The 14,816-nt window shown below is 48.5% G+C and overlaps 1 long non-coding RNA gene across 1 annotated transcript; it reads left to right on the top strand.

Moving 5' to 3' along the window:
• The first annotated feature begins 1,244 nt into the window (after nucleotides 1-1,244).
• LOC140720014 (uncharacterized) lies at nucleotides 1,245-14,551 on the top strand. The gene is made up of 3 exons (XR_012097079.1): nucleotides 1,245-1,495; nucleotides 7,152-7,415; nucleotides 14,223-14,551. It is a non-coding gene; the product is annotated as an uncharacterized lncRNA (long non-coding RNA).
• Nucleotides 14,552-14,816: the final 265 nt, after the last annotated feature.

The raw sequence follows: 14,816 nt of genomic DNA, 5'->3' as shown, positions 1-14,816 counted from the left end.
GCTTAAAATCCTCATCAATCTGCCCACTGTTTGACCTATTAATTGTAAATTGCAATTAATACCTCTATTCTATAAAGCTACATCATCTGTATATTGTGATTTACCCAGGGTATCCCATTTTCCCATCTCAGAGAAAATATCATTAATCATAATATTAAATAATGAAGGGCTACAAATACTGCCTTGTGGGATCCCATTCTCTATCTCATAGAAACACAAACATAACATGCCGACCCGTACTTGCACAGTCCGTCCAAATAAAAAACTCAGAAAAATTATACAATGTCCCTCTCACTCCTAATTTAATCAAAAGTCCTTTCTTCCATATCATTTTCCTTTTCAGAATCAAGAAATACTGCTATTACAACATCTTTATTTAATTGTGCTTTCCGAATATCATCTTCCAAACCTAAAACTGAATCTAATGTCATTTCACCCCTCCAAAATCCACTCTAATGAAACACTTCATCACCACTCTTTCCAAAATATAATTCAAGTGCTTGATTACCATACATTGCATAAGTTTACATAAATGAGACATTCACGATATAGGCCCTTAACTAGGATAAAATGGGGATTTAATATTTTCACAAAAGAGAGTTATATACAATTACAATTTCAAATATCACTCTTTCCTGAGGACACCTGACCTGCATTATTAATAGACTTCTTAAATTCATACAAAGAAATCTCTCCCTCAGTGATACTGTCATTGCTACAGCTGACTTCCAGCACATCGGGGTATTCACTGAAAAACATATCCCAACATTGTTTAACTTCTTCACTTAAATTATCCTGATTATTAATGTTAGCAAATGACCCAGCCAGTAACACAACCTTCCCTGTTTTAGTAACAATCATTTTGCCCTCATTAATCAACACTGGAATATTATGATCCCCACAAATCCCATTTTCGAAAACATATCCCAAACAATTCCAAGTTTGATATCCCTTCCAATATTATCTCTATATAACCTCCAGTAAATCACCTACTTCCTCACCACGGCCTTTGCCCTTTTAATGTTAATAATGTAACTCGGGGACTGATGAACCATCACATAAAAACTCACATTTCTCCCAATTTGCTTCCTGTCCCGTTATAAATCGAAATCCAAACTCATAAAGACAGGAATTCTGACTGACGTTCACATAAACTAATCACCCTCCGAGTTCCCATTTGAGCGACAGGCACTATAGCCAATGACAGCAGGGTTCAGTTTTAAGTCTGAGCTACTATAGGCTGGAGGAAATCGGCCCATGAGCAGCCCCTCCTCTTCCGCTCCATCGCCATGGCGGAGGTCAGCGATTCGCTTCTGTCGGTGTCGCCGGCCTCGGCGCCCACAAGGACGGGTGTGATTCCCCTTCGCGCCTCGGTGGGTCTGTTTCGGCGACGTCTGTGGTGGCTGACGAAACATGCTTTGACAGGGAGCGAGCGAGGAACAATGACTACAACTCCCAGAATGCCCCACTGATGACGTTGTGGTGTTGTTTCGGGGTAAGGTATAAAAACAAAATGGAGGAAAATGTAATGCATTGTAGCGGTGTGCTACGCGCAGCGCTGAAATTACGACACGGAGTCGGTAAACTGCAACCACGGAATAAGTTTATTTCACAAACACAGTCTTGCTTAAAAGCCTGTCTCCCCCCACTCGAAACTTGGAGAGGCACGTAACTGAAACTCCCTGAGGCTATGTATCTTTGTCTCTGGCTCTGGCTAATTGTCAGCCGGTTCGAGTGTGCTAGTAATTGGGTCGCCACATAACCCCCCCCCCCCCCCAGAACCGGCGATACACCCCCCAATGTCCACAGTCTGGGCCGGACCCTGTTTGGGAGGTCGGCCTCTGCGCCGCGGTGCCGGAAACTCGACCGGTTGCGCCAAGTCCACGTGGGCCGGTTTGAGTCGGTCCACCGTGAAAACCTCCTCTCTCCCCCCAACGTCCAGCACGAACGTGGACCCGTCGTTTCTGATCACCGTAAACGGCCCCTCGAAGGGCCGTTGCAGCTGTGGCCGATGCCCGCCCCGGCGTACAAACACAAACTTACAGTTCTGCAGATCTTTGGGTACGCAGGTAGGGTGCTGTCCATGCTGCGAAGTGGGTATGGGGGCCAGGGCACCGAGTCTCTCGCGTAGTCTGCCCAGGACCGCTGCGGGTTCTTCCTCTCGCCCCCTTGGGGCTGGTATGAACTCCCCAGGAACGACCAGGGGCGCGCCGTAAACCAACTCGGCTGACGAAGCGTGCAGATCGTCTTTGGGCGCCGTGCGGACGCCAAGCAGGACCCAGGGAAGCTCGTCCGCCCAGTTAGCTCCTCGCAGGCGGGCCATGAGAGCCGACTTCAGGTGGTGGTGGAAACGCTCCACCAGTCCGTTCGACTGTGGGTGGTAGGCAGTGGTGTGGTGCAGCTGAGTCCCCAACAGGTTGGCCATCGCTGACCAGAGGCTGGAGGTGAACTGGGCGCCTCTGTCGGAGGTAATGTGGGCCGGGACACCCAAGTGGCGATCAGCGCCCGGGCGCAAGATTCGGAGGTGGTGTCGGTGAGAGGGACCGCCTCTGGCCATCTTGTGAACCTGTCCACGATAGTCAGGAGGTGCCGCGCCCCGCGTGACACAGGCAGGGGGCCCACGATATCCACATGAATGTGGTCGAAACGCCGGTGGGTGGGGTGGAACTGCTGCGGCGGGGCCTTGGTGTGTCGCTGCACCTTGGCCGTCTGGCAGTGCAGGCACGTTCTGGCCCAGTCACGGACCTGCTTGCGGAGTCCGTGCCAAACGAACCTGCTGGAGACCATCCGGACGGTAGTGCGGATGGAGGGGTGGGCCAAGTTATGAATGGAGTCGAACACACGTCGTCGCCAAGGTGCCGGGACGACGGGACGGGGCTGGCCGGTGGCGACGTCACAGAGTAGGGTCCTCTCACCTGGGCCTATGGGGAGGTCCTGGAGCTGCAAACCGGAGACTGCGGTCCGGTAACTCGGGATCTCCTCATCTGCCAGCTGTGCCTCTGCCAGCGCATCACAGTCTACCCCTTGGGAAAGGGCGTGAATGTTAGGACGAGAGAGCGCATCCGCCACGACATTGTCCTTACCCGAGACGTGCCGGACGTTCGTCGTGTATTCAGAGATGTAGGACAGATGGCGCTGCTGGCGGGACGACCAGGGATCGGACACCTTTGTAAATGTAAAGGTAAGCGGTTTGTGGTCCGTGAACGCGGTGAAGGGCCTACCTTCTAAGAAGTACCTGAAATGCTGGATTGCCAGGTATAGCGCCAACAGCTCCCGGTCGAAAGCACTGTACTTGAGCTCGGGTGGCCGCAGGTGTTTGCTGAAAAACGCCAGGGGTTGCCAGCGGCCCGCGATGAGCTGCTCCAGTACCCCACCGACTGCCGTGTTAGAGGCATCCACCGTGAGGGCGGTAGGGACGTCCATTCTGGGGTGCACTAGCATCGTGGCATTCGCCAAGGCATCCTTCGTTTGAATGAAAGCGGCGGCGGACACCTCGTCCCAGGTAATATCCTTGCCCGGACCGGACAGCAAGGCGAACAGGGGGCGCATGATCCGGGCAGCTGAAGGGAGGAAGCGGTGGTAGAAATTGACCATACCTACGAATTCCTGCAGGCCTTTGACCGTGGTGGGTCGGGGGAAATGACGGACCGCATCCACCTTAGCGGGCAGAGGGGTTGCCCCGTCTTTAGTAATCCTGTGGCCCAGGAAGTCAATGGTGTCGAGCCCGAACTGGCATTTGGCCAGGTTGATCGTTAGACCGTAGTCACTCAGCCGGGCAAAGAGCTGTCGGAGGTGGGACAGATGCTCCTGACGACTGCTGCTGGCTATGAGGATGTCGTCCAAATAGATGAATGCGAAGTCCAGGTCGCGTCCCACCGCGTCCATCAACCGCTGGAACGTCTGTGCGGCATTCTTCAGGCCGAACGGCATGCGGAGGAACTCGAAAAGGCCGAACGGGGTGATGAGAGCCGTTTTGGGGATGTCGTCTGGATGCATCGGGATTTGATGGTATCCGCGGATTAGGTCTACCTTGGAGAAGATCTGCGCGCCGTGCAGGTTGGCTGCAAAGTCCTGAATGTGCGGCACAGGGTAGCGGTCCGGTGTTGTAGCCTCGTTCAGCCTGCGGTAGTCGCCGCATGGTCTCCAGCCCCCTGTCGCCTTGGGCACCATGTGCAGGGGAGAGGCCCATGGGCTGTCAGACCGCCGTATGATCCCCAATTCCTCCATCCGTGTAAACTCCTCCTTCGCCAGTCGGAGCTTGTCCGGGGGAAGCCGCCGAGCGCGGGCATGGAGGGGTGGTCCCTGGGTCAGGATGTGGTGCTGTACACCGTGTCGGGGCATGGCTGCCGTGAACTGTGGTGCCAGAACCGATGGGAAATCCGCCAGGACCCTGGTGAAGTCGTTGCCGGACAGCGTGATGGAGCCGAGGTGAGGGGCTGGCAACTGGGCTGCAAGGTCTCGGCGTGAACCAGTCTCTTTCTGGGCAGGTCGACCAGTAGGCTGTGAGCCCGCAAGAAATCCGCACCCAGAAGCGGTTGGGCTACGGCGGCCAGTGTGAAGTCCCACGTAAACTTGCTGGAGTCGAGCCGTAGCTGCACCGGACGGGTGCCATAAGTCCTTATTGTGCTGCCGTTCGCGGCCCGTAGGGGGGGACCCGGCGCCCTGCTGCGGGTGTCGTAACTCGTCGGAGGTAAGACGCTGATCTCGGCACCGGTGTCGACCAAAAACCGGCGTCCCGACTGTTTGTCCCAGACATACAGGAGGCTATCCCGAAGGCCAGCCGTCGTAGCCATCAGCGACGGCTGGCCCTGGCGTTTCCCGTGGAATTGGCAGGGCGGGCGACAGCGGCGGGCATCTGCGCCCCACTGCTGGTGGTAGAAACACCAGTGTTCGTTGGGCTCCACAACCTGGCCTCTGGGTTTAGCGGGCTCTGCGGCCGGGCCTGGACTGGTTTGCTGCTGGGATGGCCTGGTGATCTGTGCGATGGACATCCCACTCACCTTCTTGGCGTTCCACAGCGCGTCCGCCCGGGCTGCCACCTTCCGGGGGTCGCTGAAATCCGCGTCGGACAGCAGCAGGCGGATGTCCTCGGGCAGCTGCTCCAGGAATGCCTGCTCAAACATGAGGCAGGGTGTGTGTCCGTCGGCCAGAGACAACATCTCATTCATCAAAGCCGATGGAGGCCTGTCTCCCAAGCCATCCAGGTGCAGTAAGCGGGCAGCTCGCTCGCGGCGGGAGAGCCCGAAAGTCCTTATGAGCAGGGCTTTGAATTCCGTGTACTTGCCGTCTGCCGGGGGAGACTGTACGAACTCTGCGACCTGGGCCGCTGTGTCCTGGTCGAGGGAGCTCACCACTTAGTAGTAACGGGTGTCCTCTGAGGTTATTTGCCGAACATGGAATTGGGCTTCTGCTTGCTGAAACCATAGGTGAGGTTGTAGTGTCCAGAAGCTTGGCAGCTTCAAGGAAACCGCGTTAACAAACGCAGCGTCTGCCATCTCCGGTCCAAAAAAACGGTTGGACCGTCGGGGTCACCAATGTAGCGGGGTGCTACGCGCAGCGCTGAAATTACGACACGGAGTCGGTAAACTGCAACCACGGAATAAGTTTATTTCACAAACACAGTCTTGCTTAAAAGCCTGTCTCCCCCCACTCGAAACTTGGAGAGGCACGTAACTGAAACTCCCTGAGGCTATGTATCTTTGTCTCTGGCTCTGGCTAATTGTCAGCCGGTTCGAGTGTGCTAGTAATTGGGTCGCCACAGCATTACGTTTTCTGTACTGTGTCGTGCCTTCAATAAAAAATTTTAAAAAAAGAGAGATTCCAGCGGGAAATAGATAGAACATAGAACAATACAACACAGCACAGGCCCTTCGGCCCACAATGTTGTGCCGCCACTTAAACTCTGCCTCCCTAAACTTAAATTCCTCCATATATCTGTCTAGTAGTCTCTTAAACTTCACTAGTGTATCTGCCTCCACCACTGACTCGGGCAGTGCATTCCACGCACCAACCACTCTCTGAGTATAAAATCTTCCTCTATTATCCTCCCTTGAACTTCCCTCCCCTTAGCTTAAAGCCATGTCCTCTTGTTTTGAGCAGTGGTGCCCTGGGGAAGAGGCGCTGGCTGTCCACTCTATCTATTCCCCTTAATATCAACTATACCTCTATTATTTCCCCTCTCATCCTCCTTCTCTCCAGAGAGTAAAGCCCTAGCTTCCTTAATCTCTGATCATATTGCACACCCTCTAAACCAGGCAGCATTCTGGTAAATCTCCTCTGTACCCTTTCCAATGCTTCCACATCCTTCTTATAGTGAGGTGACCAGAACTGGACAGAGTACTCCAAGTGTGGCCCAACCAGAGTTTTATAGAGCTGCATCATTACACCGCGACTCTTAAACTCTGTCCCTCGACTTATAAAAGCTAACACCCCATAAGCTTTCTTAACGACTGTGTCTACGTGTGAGGTAACTTTCAGGGAACTGTGAACATGGAGACCCAGATCCCTCTGCTCCTCCACACTTCCAAGTATCCTGCCATTTACTTTGTACTCTGCCTTGGAGTTTGTCCCTCCAAAGTCTACCACCCCACGCTTCTCCAGGTTGAACTCTATCTGCCACTTCTCAGTCCACTCCTGCATCCTATCAATGTCTCTCTGCAATCTTTGACAATTCTCTGCACTATCCACAACACCACCAACCTTTGTGTCTTCTGCAAACTTGCCAACTCATCGTTCTACCCCGACATCCAGGTCGCTAATAAAAATCACGAAAAGTAGAGGTCACAGAACTGATCCTTGTGGGACACCACTAGTCACAACCCTCCAATCCGAATGTACTCCCTCCACCACAACTCTCTGCTTTCTGCAGGCAAACCAATTCTGAATCCACCTGGTCAATCATCCCTGGATCCCATGCCTACTGACATTCTGAATAAGCCTACCGTGTGGAACCTTATCAAATGCATTACTAAAATCCATGTAGATCACATCCACTACACTACCCTCATCTATATGCCGGGTCACCTCCTAAAAGAACTCCATCAGGCTTGTTAGACACGATCTGCCCTTCAGAAAGCCATGCTGACTGTCACTGATCAGACCATGATCTCTGAATGCCAATAAATCTTATCTTTGTGAATCTTTTCCAACAGCTTTCCCACCACAGATGTAAGGCTCAATGGTCTATATCCGGACTATCCCTACTACCCTTTTTGAACAAGGGGACAACATTCGCCTCCCTCCAATCCTCCGGGACCATTCCCGTGGACAATGAGGACATAATGATCCTAGCCAGAGGCTCAGCAATCTATTTCCTCGCCTCGGATGCAGAACTGGGAAGTGGCAGAGGGAGTTCAACACAGATGAAGAGATTCATTTCTGCAGGTCAAATTTGAACACAGAATATAATATTAATGGTAAGACTCTTGGCAGTGTGGAGGGTCAGAGAGATCTTGGGGTCCATGTCCATACGACACTCAAAGCTGCTGTGGGGGTTGGCAGTGTTGTTAGGAAAACGTCTGGTGTGATGGCCTTCATCAACCGTGGGATTGAGTTCAAGAGCTGTGAGGTGATGTTGAAGCTATATTTCTCCTAACCTGTACATAAGTAATTGTAATAAGATGATGAGAGGCTTTCACCATGTGGATAACCAGAGGCATTTTCCCAGGCTTGAAGTGACTAACATGAGGGGACGTAGTTTTAAGCTGCTTGGAAGTCGGTACTGAGGGAATGTCAGGGGTAAGTTTCTTACACAGAGAGTGGTGGGTGCATGGAATGCACTGCCTGCAGCGATGGTGGAGGTGGATACAATAGGATATTTTAAGAGATTCTTAGATAGGTACATGGAGCTTAGAAACATAGAGGGATATACGATCAGGAAATCCTAGGCAGTCTCTAGAGTAGGTTACATGGTCGGTACAACATTGTGGGCTGAAGAGCCTGTAATGTGCTGTAGATTTCTGTGTTCTGTGTCAAAGACAGGCAGAGGGATTAGTTTAAATGGACAGGAGGACAGCATGGTAAGGTTGGGCCGAAGGGCCTGTGTTAGTGCCGTAAGGGAGCGGTTCTGTCCCAACCATCGACTCTATTCCCCTCAACAGATGCTGCCTGACTTGACAACGTTCTTGAAAAGTTACATTCAGTTCCGCTTAGCATTCTGTACAAAGGATGTTTTGTGCTGGAAGAGTGCAGAGGAGATTCATCCTGATTGAGGGGGCTTCTGTTCATAAGTCCATAAGGCATAGGAACAGAATTAGGCCATTCAGCCCATTGAGTCAGCCACCTTTCCATCATGGCTGATCCCAGATCGCACTCAATTCCAGATATCTGACCTCCCGCCATATCCTTTGATGCCCTGACTGATCAGGAGATGATCAACTTCCGCCTTGAATATACCCACACACTCAGCCTCCACCGCAGTCTGTGGCAGAGCATTCCACAGATCCAATACACCTTGGCTAATACAAAAAATAAGCTACTTACCTCTGTTTGAAAAGGTGGCCCCTCGACTTTGTGGCTGTGCCCCACCACAGGAAATACCTTCTCCACATCCACCTTATCCAGTCCTTTCAACATTCGGTAGGTTTCAATGAGATGCCCCCGCATTTTTCTGAGTTCCAGTGAACACAGGGTCCAAACGGCCAAATGCTCCTCATGTTTTAACTCCTTCATTCCCGAAACCATCTTTCTGAACCTCCTCTGGACTCTCTCCAATGACAACACATCCTGTCTGAGATGTGGGGCCCAACATTGTTGACAACACTCCAAGTGTGGCCTGTCTTATAAAGCCTCAGCATTATCTCGTTGCTGTTATATTCATGGGGCGAGATTGGACAGTGTTGATCTACAGAGAGATCTTGGAATCCGAGTTCATAACTCCCAGATAGTGGTTCCATTGTCAGGCAGTTATGTTGCAGTTGTATAAATCTCTAGTTTAACCACATCTGGAGAATTGCATTCTCATGCAGGAATAATTTGGAGGTTTTGGGTGGTGAGTGGAAGAGGCTTAACAGGATGCTGCCTGGATAAAGTGAGACTGGACAATCTCGGGTAATTTTCTCCGGAGCGGCAGAGGCTGAGGGAGGTCTGACAGACGTTTACAGGAATGTGAGAGACACAGACAGAGTGGACAGCCGGGATTTTTTCTCTAAGGAGGAAATGTCCAATGCCAGTGGGCATGCACTTCAGGAGAAAGGGGGTAACACATCCTCATTGGACCTTTTTGCACTATTGAAGTATTTTGTAATTTAGTGTAATTTTGTATCTTTTCTCTGCATAGCTGCTGTTGAAAAAAAACAATTAGAAAAGACAATGATGTTAAAAACCTGACTCAGGATGTTTAAAGGAGATTTGCGTTTCAAGTTTTGTTTATCATTCCCATAGTGGTGGGTGTCTGGAGTGAATATCGGGGGTGGTGGTGGAGGCCAATGTGAAAGAAGCTATTAGATACCACATGGATGTGAGGAGAATGGAAGGATGTGTTCCTTGTGTAGGCAGAAGGGATTGGTTTAGTAAGGCATGAAGTGACCAGTTCAATTGGTTCAGAACAACACAGTGAGCAGAAGGGCCTGTTCAAGGACAAGTACAGCAAGCAGAGCAGGTAAACTGGATAAAGTGATCCCACTCAGAGAACAGACTGTGACGTCAGTGGATATATGCCGGCATCACAGTTCTCTCACCAAAGATACTTCACTGCTGGATAAAATGAAGTTTGTGATGTTTATAACCGATGTGGTGAATTGTACTGCTCAGACATCTCATCCTACTGAGGAAATTAAAATTATTGTGAAAGCTGCAGAAAGGTATCTTGGTGTAACTGGTGTTATGTGGGAAGCTGTAAATGAAGCTCTGATTTGTGGGGGTTTCTGCATCCCAGTCTACTTGTGAAGATATGTAATGGAATTGAAATATTGAAGTGAAATGCAAGAAGCCTGATTTTACATGGTCAACACTTTCAGCAGTTTATTTCTGATTTGTCAGATTCTTCCGATGTTATATCTGTTCAGGAAACCTGCACATTTTAAGTTTTATTGCTGTGCAGGATTATATTGTCGTTTGGCTTGACAGGTTAGTTGGTAGAGGCATGGTGTTGTCAGTTTTATAAGGAAAGGGGCAAAGTATAGTGTTGTGAATGGGAATAAAATGTATCATGAACTTGTAGAAAATCTTGATTCAACAGTTATGTGTGTAATTTTCTTTTGTGAGAATATTAACTTTCTGAATCGTATTTGGAGGTTTGGCCATCGACTTTTCTCATGGAAAATGGTTGTAGTAGTTCCCATTCTAAAACCCGGATCTCGCCGTCTGATCGTCCTTCTTGTAGACCAATATCATTAAAGTCTCATTTATGTAAACTTGTGGAATGTATGGTAATTGAGTGTTTGAATTATATTTTTGATAAAAGAGGTCATTTCACGTTTTATCAGAGGGGAATTTGGAACGGTAGAATAAGACCATAAGACAAAGGAGCAGAAGTCGGTCATTCGGCCCATCGAGTCTGCTCTGCCATTTTATCATGAGCTGATCCATTCTCCCATTTAGTCCCACTCCCCCACCTTCTCACCATAACCTTTGATACCCTGGCTACTCAGATACCTAGCAATCTCTGCCTTAAATAACATTGGAATCAGTTTGGGTTTGGAAGATCATATTAGGAAAGTACAGTTAAATAAAGAGTTGTAATAGCAATATTTTTGATATTGAAAAGGCAAATAATATTTATTGATGGACTTTTGATAAATTTTTGGAAATGCAATTGAGAGGGCTATTGTACAATTTTTTCTGATTGTTTCTATTTGTACGTCTTGTAAAGGTATGGATGGGCAAGTATGACATTGAATTCATTTTTATATTTGGAAGATGGTATTAGTAAAGCCAGTTAAATATAGATGTTGTAACAGCAGTATTTTTGCTATTCAAAAGGCAGATGTTATTTATGGAAGGAAAGAATTTTTAATAAATTGTGGAAATGAGGATGGAGGGACTGGTATCTAACTTTGAGTTGTTTTAATTGAACGTTTTGTGTCAGGTATGGGTGGGAAAGTTATATTCAGGTTGTTATGAGATAGAAACTGGGATCCCACAGGCAGTATTTATTATTTTATATTACAATTAATATTTTTTTCTTAGATAGGTTTATCGTTGTGTAAATCTCTATATGCAGATGATGGAGGTGTATTGATTAGAGGTAGAAATTTCTATTTTACTATAAAGGATGCATTCGCAATTAATAAGGTCGAAAAGTCGGCAAATAGATGGGACAAGTTATGTGTTTTACAGACAGGATTAATGAACCTGCACTTGATTGGAAATGATAGGAACTAATATGGTCAAACTCCTTAAAAGGTTTCAGTGGTAAGATTTCCAGGCATGTGGATGGATAATTAGCTGACATGGAAGCACCGGATAAGAAAATAATTGATTAATATAAAGAAACATTAAATATGCTCAGTTATCCCTGCGGGTATTCTAGGGTGTTACATGAAAGTATTTGTTGACCAATCTCATTTGTTTAATTGGATCTGTTCTTGATTATGGTTGTGGTTTATAGATCAGCTTCAGCTTCAACTTTATTATGTTTGGGTGTGATACAAGCACAGGCTTTGAGATTGTGTTGTGGTGCAGTAAAGTTATCCCCTGTTTCGGCTTTTCTGCATTGGTCAGGCCTAATCTGGAGTATTGTGTGTAGTTTTTGTTACTGGCCTGAAGGAAAGTTATCAACAACATTGAAAGAGTGCAGAGAAATTTACAATACGTTTGCTGGGACTTGAGGACTCGAGCTTTAGGAAAAGGTAAGGACTTTATTCCCTTTAGTGTTGGAAAATGAAGGGGGATTTTGCAGATTTATACCAAATTATGAGTGTTGTTGACAGGGTAAATGCAGGCAGGATTTTTCCTCTGAGTTTGGGTGAAATGGGAACTGGAGGTCGCAGTTTAAGGGTGAAAGGTGAAATATTTAAGAGGAACCTGAGTGGGAATTCCTTCACTCAGATGGTGGTGTGGGTGTGGGAAGAGCTGTCAGTGGAAGTTATGGATTTCACTGCAGAGAAGTTTGGATCGGTACATGGACGGGAGGGGTATTGAGGGCCATGGTCCAGCTGCGGTTATGGGACTCGGCAGAATAACAATTCGGTACGGACTAAATGGTCAAAAGGGTTTGTTTGTTTGTTATAGTGCTCTCTGACTCCAAATAAAGTGTCGATGAAGGGGAATTGGTTAGGGCTGTTGTCGGGAAGCAAACGATGTGCTTTCAGGATTTCCTGCTGGGAACAGAAGTGAATTGATACTGGATATCCATGGTCAAAGTGTGGTGATCAGAGCCAGGGATTGTAAAGTTGTTGAAAACAAACAAACACATACACCCCCCCCCACACACACACACGCTCTCTCTCACACTCACACACACACACACACACACACACTCACACACACACACACTCTCTCACACTCTCACACACACACACTCTCTCTCACACTCACACACACACACACACACACACACACACACACACACACACACACACACACACACACACACACACACACACACACACACACACACACTCCCTAAAACTTCACATTGGCGTTCACACCACTTCCCAAAAATATCTCGTTCCTCCTCTTTGGCTCAAACTCTCCCCACTCTCCTGCCCCCATCTTCACCCCTTCCCACTTTTGCCACCTCTGCTTCCCCGTTCCCTCACTGTCTCTTTCTCTCCCTCTCTTGTCTCCCACTCCCTCATTCTTTCCCTTCCTCCTCTCCCCTCACCTATTTCCCTCTCTTCCACACACTCTCTGTCTCTCTCCTCTCTTCATCCGTTCCCTTCCCCACTGACACATCCTTGTCCCCAGCACATTCCTCCCTATCCTACCCACTCACTCCCTCCTCCTTTACCTTGTTGTCTCTTTCTCCCTTTCTAACCAACGCTTCCCCTGCCTCTCACACTCTCCCCAGTTCCTCCTTTACTACAGCTCGTTTTCCCGGCCACCCTCCCGTCCCCACATCCCCCACCCCGCACTGTGATGACGGTTGACTCGCACAGTGAATTGTCTGATGTTGTACAATTCTTCGTTTTTTGGACAGTGACAGTGTTTTCTCGGAATATGAAGGCTTGTGGTTTCCGGGAGAGGCCAGTTTGTTCCCTTTTTATGTGCTACAGAATAGGCGGGGGAAGGGAGTGTGGAGGAGAGAGGAGGGAAAGAGAGACTAAATATATGTAGCCTCAATTTCTTTCTCCCTGTCCTCCTCTCTTCATCCGTTCTCATCCACACCGCCCCACTCTTTCCTCCACACATTCCTCACTAATCCTCCCCCTTTTCTGTCGCCCGCTTTCCCGGCCACCCTCCCATCCCCACATCCCCCCCTCCCACCCCGCACTGTGATGACGGTTTGGAAAGCAGCAATGTTCTCTCAGAGATGAAGGCTTGTGATTTCCGGGAGAGGCCAGTTTGTTCCCTTTCTGTGTGCTGCAGAATAGGCGGGGGAGGGGATGTGGAGTCGACGGGATAGCCGAGTGTTTTCAGTAGCTACGCCGTCACGACAAAGACCGAGCGCCGTCTGCGAGCTGGTCTCTGACACAAACACACACAGACACATGAAAAGACGGACAGACACATACGGGGACACATATAAACACAGAGATGCAGACATACAGAAATACTTTAAAAATGAATGCAGTTTGCATTTTCAACGTTTTAAGATGGAGGCTGCTATTTTGTGAACCGTTTGAAATGATTCTTTCTCTGGGATAAGCTAGTGTGCTTGTGGGGATGTCAGCGGGTTTGGGGGTTCACATGGAGATGGGTCTGCACATTGATTTGGGGATGTGCGAAGGTTTCAGGGTATGTTGGTGAATATGGATTGTGGAGTGTCGGTGAATTTGGGGGTCACACTGCTTTGGGCATTTGAGGGTGCACGGGGATTTGGGAGTATTTAGGGCTGCGCACAGATTTGAGTGTCTCAGCGGATTTGGGGTTGCACACGGATTTGAGGATTGTGCTGAGTTAGAAACGTTTTGGAGAATATGGGGTGCACAGGGATTTGCGCAGACATAGGGGTTTGTCAGTGAATATGGGGGTGTTGGTGGATTTGCGGGCACCCACTGACACCGGGGTGAGGATGGTTTGGGGAGGAGCGTAGATTTAAGGGGATGTCAACTAGAATATGGGGACTATGCATGTGGACGTGTGTTTGAAATTTAAACTTTGTTCTTGCTACTTTTCAGGAGGAGGCAGCTGTTTTGTGAACACAGTTCTTAAATATTCTCTCTCTCTTCGGCTGTCACTCAGAAACCAGCTCCAGCCTCTGAAAGTGACACTCAGAGTTAAGGAAGCAGGAGCTGGTAACAGGTGTGTCGGTTGCTTTGGGGTGCACACTGACTGGAGGGTTGAATGTGGGGTTTTTTCGGTGAGCACAGATTTGTGGGTGCACACCGATTTGCAGATATGTGAAGAGTGGGTGTGTTGGCGGATTCGGGGGTGAACACTGACTTGGGGGAACCGGTGGATTTCGAGGTGTTACAAATCTCATGTTTTTTCCCTTTATACAGACTTCAATAATAAATGCAATATGAATTTTGGCCTCTGTTTTTGATTTTTATTAATGGAGACAGCCATTCCGTGAAATGATTCTTGCACTTAATGTGTATGTGGGGCTGTGTGCAGATTTGGAGCTGTGACGAGTCTCAAGGCAAATTTACACTGGCAGCATATTCCATTGATCCCAACCTTTGTTGAGACAGCTGACTCCCACATATGGTCTAAATATTAACTCATTAATGTAATCACAATCTGTCACCGTGGGCATTGCGCCGGTCAGA

This window comes from Hemitrygon akajei, unplaced genomic scaffold (assembly GCF_048418815.1).
Source record: "Hemitrygon akajei unplaced genomic scaffold, sHemAka1.3 Scf000034, whole genome shotgun sequence".
NCBI lineage: Eukaryota > Metazoa > Chordata > Chondrichthyes > Myliobatiformes > Dasyatidae > Hemitrygon > Hemitrygon akajei.
This window is presented reverse-complemented; position numbering and strand designations above follow the sequence as displayed.